Below are 7,285 nucleotides of genomic sequence, written 5' to 3' on the forward strand. Positions count from 1 at the left end.
TTCGCGCTTCGAGTTCCGTCTAGGTACCCGGAATTTTGTCGGCGCTCCTCCTACTCCTACTCCTCTCTCCCCTTTTTTACGGTGGTCGAGTGGTCGTCGTAGTCGTCGAATTTAATCGCGGCCGACTTAAAGATCGACGCGAGATATTTTCGACCGAGCGTCAGCGACAAAAATTCGTTCGACTAAATAAAGACAAACTGTGTAATTTTTATTATCACTTTAATGATCCTTCCGCAGGTTCACCTACGGAAACCTTGTTACGACTTTTACTTCCTCTAAATGATCAAGTTTGGTCAACTTCCCGGACACATCGACGACGCCGAAACGCCATCGGCGTATCGGTCCGAAGACCTCACTAAATCATTCAATCGGTAGTAGCGACGGGCGGTGTGTACAAAGGGCAGGGACGTAATCAACGCGAGCTTATGACTCGCGCTTACTGGGAATTCCTCGTTCATGGGGAACAATTGCAAGCCCCAATCCCTAGCACGAAGGAGGTTCAGCGGGTTACCCGGGCCTCTCGGCCAGGGAGGACACGCTGATTCCTTCAGTGTAGCGCGCGTGCGGCCCAGAACATCTAAGGGCATCACAGACCTGTTATTGCTCAATCTCGTGCGGCTAGAAGCCGCCTGTCCCTCTAAGAAGAATTGTTTGTACGCAGACAGTAAAAACCGCGCGCGACAACGGGGCGAACCCCGAGCCGGCCGGCCTTTGAGATGTCTAAATACGCCTAGTTAGCAGGCTAGAGTCTCGTTCGTTATCGGAATTAACCAGACAAATCGCTCCACCAACTAAGAACGGCCATGCACCACCACCCACCGAATCAAGAAAGAGCTCTCAATCTGTCAATCCTTCCGGTGTCCGGGCCTGGTGAGGTTTCCCGTGTTGAGTCAAATTAAGCCGCAGGCTCCACTCCTGGTGGTGCCCTTCCGTCAATTCCTTTAAGTTTCAGCTTTGCAACCATACTTCCCCCGGAACCCAAAAGCTTTGGTTTCCCGGAAGCTGCCCGCCGAGTCATCGGAGGAACGTCGGCGGATCGCTAGCTGGCATAGTTTACAGTTAGAACTAGGGCGGTATCTGATCGCCTTCGAACCTCTAACTTTCGTTCTTGATCAATGAAAACGTTTTTGGCAAATGCTTTCGCTTCTGTCCGTCTTGCGACGATCCAAGAATTTCACCTCTAACGTCGCAATACGAATGCCCCCATCCGTTCCTATTAATCATTACCTCGGGGTTCCGAAAACCAACAAAATAGAACCGAGGTCCTATTCCATTATTCCATGCACACAGTATTCAGGCGAAGTTTTAGCCTGCTTTAAGCACTCTAATTTGTTCAAAGTAAACGTGCCGGCCCACCTCGACACTCAATGAAGAGCACCGCGGCAGGATTGAGTTGGACCGCCCGCGTGAACGGGCTAAGTCCACCGGCAGGACGTCTCGCGGCACGCCAGTTAACACCGCGGACGATGAACCGGCGGCGCGAGACACAAATTCGACTACGAGCTTTTTAACCGCAACAACTTTAATATACGCTATTGGAGCTGGAATTACCGCGGCTGCTGGCACCAGACTTGCCCTCCAATTGATCCTCGTTAAAGGGTTTAGAGTGTACTCATTCCGATTACGGGGCCTCGGATGAGTCCCGTATCGTTATTTTTCGTCACTACCTCCCCGTGCCGGGAGTGGGTAATTTGCGCGCCTGCTGCCCTCCTTGGATATGGTAGCCGTTTCTCAGGCTCCCTCTCCGGAATCGAACCCTGATTCCCCGTTACCCGTTACGACCATGGTAGGCGCAGAACCTACCATCGACAGTTGATAAGGCAGACATTTGAAAGATGCGTCGCCGGTGCGAGACCGTGCGATCAGCGTAAAGTTATTCAGAGTCACCAAGTTGAACGATGTCGGGCGCGAACCCGCCACCGATTGGTTTTGATCTAATAAAAGCACTCCTTCCGTCTCCGGTCGGACCTCTGTTTGCATGTATTAGCTCTAGAATTACCACAGTTATCCAAGTAATTGTGGGTACGATCTAAGGAACCATAACTGATTTAATGAGCCTTTCGCGGTTTCACCTTAATTTGGCTTGTACTGAAACATGCATGGCTTAATCTTTGAGACAAGCATATGACTACTGGCAGGATCAACCAGGGAGCTGTTCTACGTGTCGAGCGCGCCGCCGCCGCCGCCGCCACGGATGACGACGATCGGGCGCGGTACGACAACAAACAGTCTCTTTTTTAAAAATAATAATTACGCGCGCGAAACGCGTTTATTTTATTTTTAAATAGAAACAGACGCGACCACTTTGTGTGGCGGTGATAGCGTGCGAGTACGGAAATGAACCGTTCCCGACGCCACACTCGTTATTATTATTATTCGGACGCGATCCGTCCAATTTTTTTTTGTTGGTAATAAATATCGAGACGACGTGAGTGCGCGATCAAACAATCCGACTCGCGCGCGCATAATAAGCTTTAAAATGCGGCGCGCGTCGAACCGATGTGCCTCGGGCAACGAACGTCGATCGACGGAAATTTTCGGACATTCTCTCGATCACTCTTCGCTAGATTGAAAGCGACACGAGATTTCTCGAAAGAAACGTTCCGGATTCGCATATAAACTCGCTCGGTTAGATGAGAGTTATCGCAAATTTTTCGGAAGAAAAATATTATAGGGCGACCGCTTTCGAACCACGAAGTGCCAAATCTTACTTTAAAACACCCGCTAAGTTCGCGATCTAGCTGTATAAGGTGCGGAGCCTTAAAATGTTTTCGAACGCTCGAGCAATCGCTGCTACGAAGACGGGCCGATGGCAAACGAAAAACGGTCTACGTTCCCGTACCGATGAAGGAAACCAATTTTTCTTAAAAAATTGAACCCACGATACGAAAATGTTAAGCGAGCCAATTAATCGCGCCAAACGGTCGACTCGAAGGCGATCTAACGATCGAAAAAGCATTTTGCTCTGCGAAGGGAGAAGTGTCTATACGCACGACGCGGCGGTCGCGCTCGAGACCATCTCACCTATTATAGGTAACGGACCATTCCTTAGTCTTCCGAACGTTTCACGTGAAAACCCGAATATCGGCTGCGGCGGGCAAATAAAGTTCGGAGCGAAACTTTCGCTCGTGGTTACGTTCGATTTGGTTAAAGCGGGCACTTTTTCAAATATTTTTTTTTCTTTACTTACTTTTGTTAACTGACCGCCGGTTCCGGTTCCGACTTAAAAATAAATCGCCGTCCCCGGATTTTGTCGGACGATACTCTCCATCATTTTTAATTTCGGGTGTTTGCATTTTTTTTTCTCGCGATTTAATAAATTCATTATTAAACATTTATAAGTCCGTCTTCTTTAATATTGCGGACCAGCGGGAAGAGAGTTTTGTTTTTTTTTTTTTATTTTATTCATTTTAACATATACTCCCATAAAAGGTTTTTGCCGCTAGCCGCGAGCAGAGAAAAATAAGCAAAACTAACCGAAACAAAGCAAAAATAAGCAAAACTAACCAAAATTAACCGAATATAACCAAAATTAAACAAAACTAACCAAAAGGAACAAAAATAACCACAACTAAGCAAAATTAATCATAACAAACCAAAATTGGCCAAAGTTCGGCAAAACAAACCAAATTATCCAAAACTAAGCAAAATTAAGCAAAAGTAGTCAAAATTAACAAAAACAAGCCAAACTTATCCTGAACAAACCAAAACTAACGATAATTAAGCAAAAATAGGAAACGTTCACAAAAACTAACCGAAACGAACCATAACTAACTAATAGCGGCCGAAACTGGAAATAATAAACCAAAGTAAACAAAACTAAGCAAAATTAAGCAAAAGTAGTCAAAATTAACAAAAACAAGCCAAACTTATCCTAAACAAACCAAAACTAACGATAATTAAGCAAAAATAGGAAACGTTCACAAAAACTAACCGAAATGAACCCTAACTAACTAATAGCGGCCGAAACTGGAAATAATAAACCAAAGTAACCAAAACTAAGCAAAATTAAGCAAAAGTAGTCAAAATTAACAAAAACAAGCCAAAATTATCCTAAACAAACCCAAAACTAACGATAATCCTAACTAACCAATAGCGGCCGAAACTGGAAATAATAAACCAAAGTAACCAAAACTAGCGAAAATTCAGCAAAAGAAACCAAAATTAACCGTGTAACAAACCCAAATCAACCAAACCAAAAAAAAAAACATGCAAAACTTCACCAAAACGAACCACAATTCGCAAAAACTAAACAAACACAAACAAAATTAAGCACACTCAAATAAAAAGTAATCAAAACTACGTTCAACACGAACTGACCTAATTAAATAAAAAAATAGGAAAATTCAATTTTGCTAACCAAAAACGTCAATCGAAATAAACGCGAAACCGGGTTCCTGCCATTTATTTCGACGATAAGCACTTTTATCTAACTATGATTCGAAAAAAAAAAAAATAAGAAAGAAAGATATGAATAAACGAATTGATTAATATATAAAAATTGTGGTTCTGAAAAGAACCGTTTTTGGTGAATTTACACTCTCCAAGTCGACGCTCATTTATTTAGAACTGGTGTATTTTGTGACGGCTTTGGTCCCTTCACTGACGGCGTGCTTGGCCAACTCTCCGGGCAACAACAATCTCACGGCCGTTTGAATCTCTCTGCTAGTAATAGTGGATCGCTTATTATAGTGAGCCAAACGAGAAGCTTCGGCGGCAATCCTTTCGAAAATGTCGTTTACGAACGAATTCATAATGGACATGGCTTTGCTCGAAATGCCAGTATCCGGATGAACTTGCTTCAACACTTTGTAAATGTAAATTGCGTAACTCTCCTTCCTCCTGCGTTTCTTTTTCTTATCACTCTTCGAAATATTTTTTTGAGCCTTGCCGGCTTTTTTCGCCGCTTTACCGCTTACTTTCGGTGGCATTTTCTACAATCGATTAGACGCGCGCAAAGTAACGGACTGACAAGGCCCACACCGGGCCGCAGCTATTTATTTGAGAACCGAGTCGGCCGACAAGCTCCGCCCCCGGGCATCGTTCGCCGAAGCGCTAATCCCATTGGTCCATGCCCATGTCCTATAAATAGCGCGCCCACGGTCTGCGAGAGCGTCATTGTGCTGTTAACGTTCGTGCGTGTACTATTAACGGTAATAACGATGTCGGGACGCGGAAAAGGAGGCAAAGTCAAAGGGAAAGCGAAGTCTCGTTCTAGCAGGGCCGGTTTACAGTTTCCGGTAGGTAGAATTCACCGATTACTTCGGAAAGGAAACTATGCGGAGAGGGTCGGCGCCGGAGCTCCGGTATATTTGGCGGCCGTAATGGAATATTTGGCCGCCGAAGTTTTGGAATTGGCCGGTAACGCGGCGAGGGACAATAAGAAAACCAGAATCATTCCGCGACATTTACAACTGGCGATCCGAAACGACGAGGAATTGAACAAATTATTATCGGGAGTAACGATCGCTCAGGGAGGTGTTTTGCCGAACATTCAAGCGGTTCTTTTGCCCAAGAAAACCGACAACAAAGCAAAATAAAAATTGCGGCGAGGGAAGACGATGGGAAAACGGTCCTTCTAAGGACCACAAATACTTTTCTATTTGAGATTTCGTTTCGTTTATTTAACAGATTATTAAAAAAAAAAAAAAAAAGAAACGTTCCTTCTTTTTACGTTTTCTCTTTCGGACTATAAGAAAACCGGTATAATACCTCGACATTTACAATTGCCGATCCCAGGAATTGAACAAATTATTATCCGAAGTTAAGATCGCTAGGTGGTTCTGTTGCCTAAGAAAACCGACAACAAAGCTAAATAAAGTTTTCGCCGGGAAGGAAGACGGTTCTTGTAAGGACCACAAATACTTTTCTATTTGAGATTTCGTTTCCTTTATTTCACAGATTTAATAATCACACTAACACGGGGAGAAATTAAAAATTCAAAACTTACCTCGACTCGATAATGGTTTGTTGGGCATTATACTCGAAATAACGAATAATCTTTGGAACGTATTTTGTGGTTCTGAAAAGAACCTTTTTTTTTTTTTTTTGTGTTTCCGCAAGATCGACGAAAAATTTAGCCACCAAATCCGTAAAGAGTTCTACCTTGTCTTTTTAGGGCGTACACCACGTCCATTGCCGTTACCGTTTTTCTTTTGGCGTGCTCCGTATAGGTTACCGCGTCTCTGATGACGTTTTCCAAAAACACCTTTAAAACGCCACGAGTTTCTTCGTAAATCAATCCGGAAATTCGTTTCACGCCTCCGCGACGGGCCAATCTTCTAATGGCCGGCTTGGTTATTCCCTGAATGTTATCCCTCAACACTTTGCGATGTCGCTTTGCACCACCTTTTCCCAAACCTTTGCCGCCTTTCCCTCTACCGGTCATTTTTAATACGAGCCGAGTTCTCTGATCGATATATAACAAACAAAACCGTCCGAAGTGCCACGATCAACTGACCGAAAACGGTCCGGCGCTTCGGTTTTGTCGAGTCGGAATTCGCCACGCCCAAAAAGGTCGATTGGACCAATGAGAAGAGAAAACGCTCGGGTACAAATTAAACGGACGGACGTTCGTGCGGCCATTATCTGTCGACGAGTGTTAGTGATTTGGTGTTCTAGTACGTCCGCGAACGTGTTTTATTATCATGGCCAGAACCAAGCAGACCGCTCGTAAATCGACCGGAGGAAAAGCGCCCCGAAAGCAGTTGGCGACCAAAGCGGCGAGAAAAAGTGCACCGGCAACCGGAGGAGTTAAAAAACCTCATCGCTACAGACCGGGCACCGTGGCTTTGAGAGAAATTAGACGTTATCAAAAGAGCACCGAACTATTGATCCGAAAATTACCGTTCCAACGACTGGTCAGAGAAATCGCTCAAGACTTTAAAACGGATCTGCGTTTCCAAAGTTCCGCGGTAATGGCGTTGCAAGAAGCGAGCGAAGCTTATCTCGTCGGTCTTTTCGAAGATACAAATTTGTGCGCCATTCATGCCAAACGAGTAACGATCATGCCGAAAGATATTCAATTGGCGAGGCGTATCAGGGGAGAGAGAGCTTAAGATTAATAATAATCTCTTTTATTATTATTAACAACAAACCGGTTCTTTTAAGAACCACAAATCATTTTCCTTTAAGATTTCGTTAAAAATTGAAAATAAAAAATAAAACTTTTTCATTTATTAATTATTTGAGAACGGCCCGGTTGGATTTTTTTTTTTTCGCAACTAACGACGTCTTTAAAAAAAATTATTAGTGGTTCTGAAAAGAACCCCCCCCACTCCCCGTT

The 7,285-nt window shown here is 44.2% G+C and overlaps 1 non-coding gene across 1 annotated transcript; it reads right to left on the reverse strand.

The window, feature by feature from the left end:
- Positions 1 to 220: 220 nt before the first annotated feature.
- LOC132697658 (small subunit ribosomal RNA) lies at positions 221 to 2,151 on the reverse strand. The gene has a single exon (XR_009618280.1). It is a non-coding gene; the product is annotated as a small subunit ribosomal RNA (ribosomal RNA).
- Between the last annotated feature and the right edge of the window lie 5,134 nt (positions 2,152 to 7,285).

This window comes from Cylas formicarius, unplaced genomic scaffold, assembly GCF_029955315.1.
Source record: "Cylas formicarius isolate icCylForm1 unplaced genomic scaffold, icCylForm1.1 PGA_scaffold_27__1_contigs__length_107038, whole genome shotgun sequence".
Taxonomy (NCBI): domain Eukaryota; kingdom Metazoa; phylum Arthropoda; class Insecta; order Coleoptera; family Brentidae; genus Cylas; species Cylas formicarius.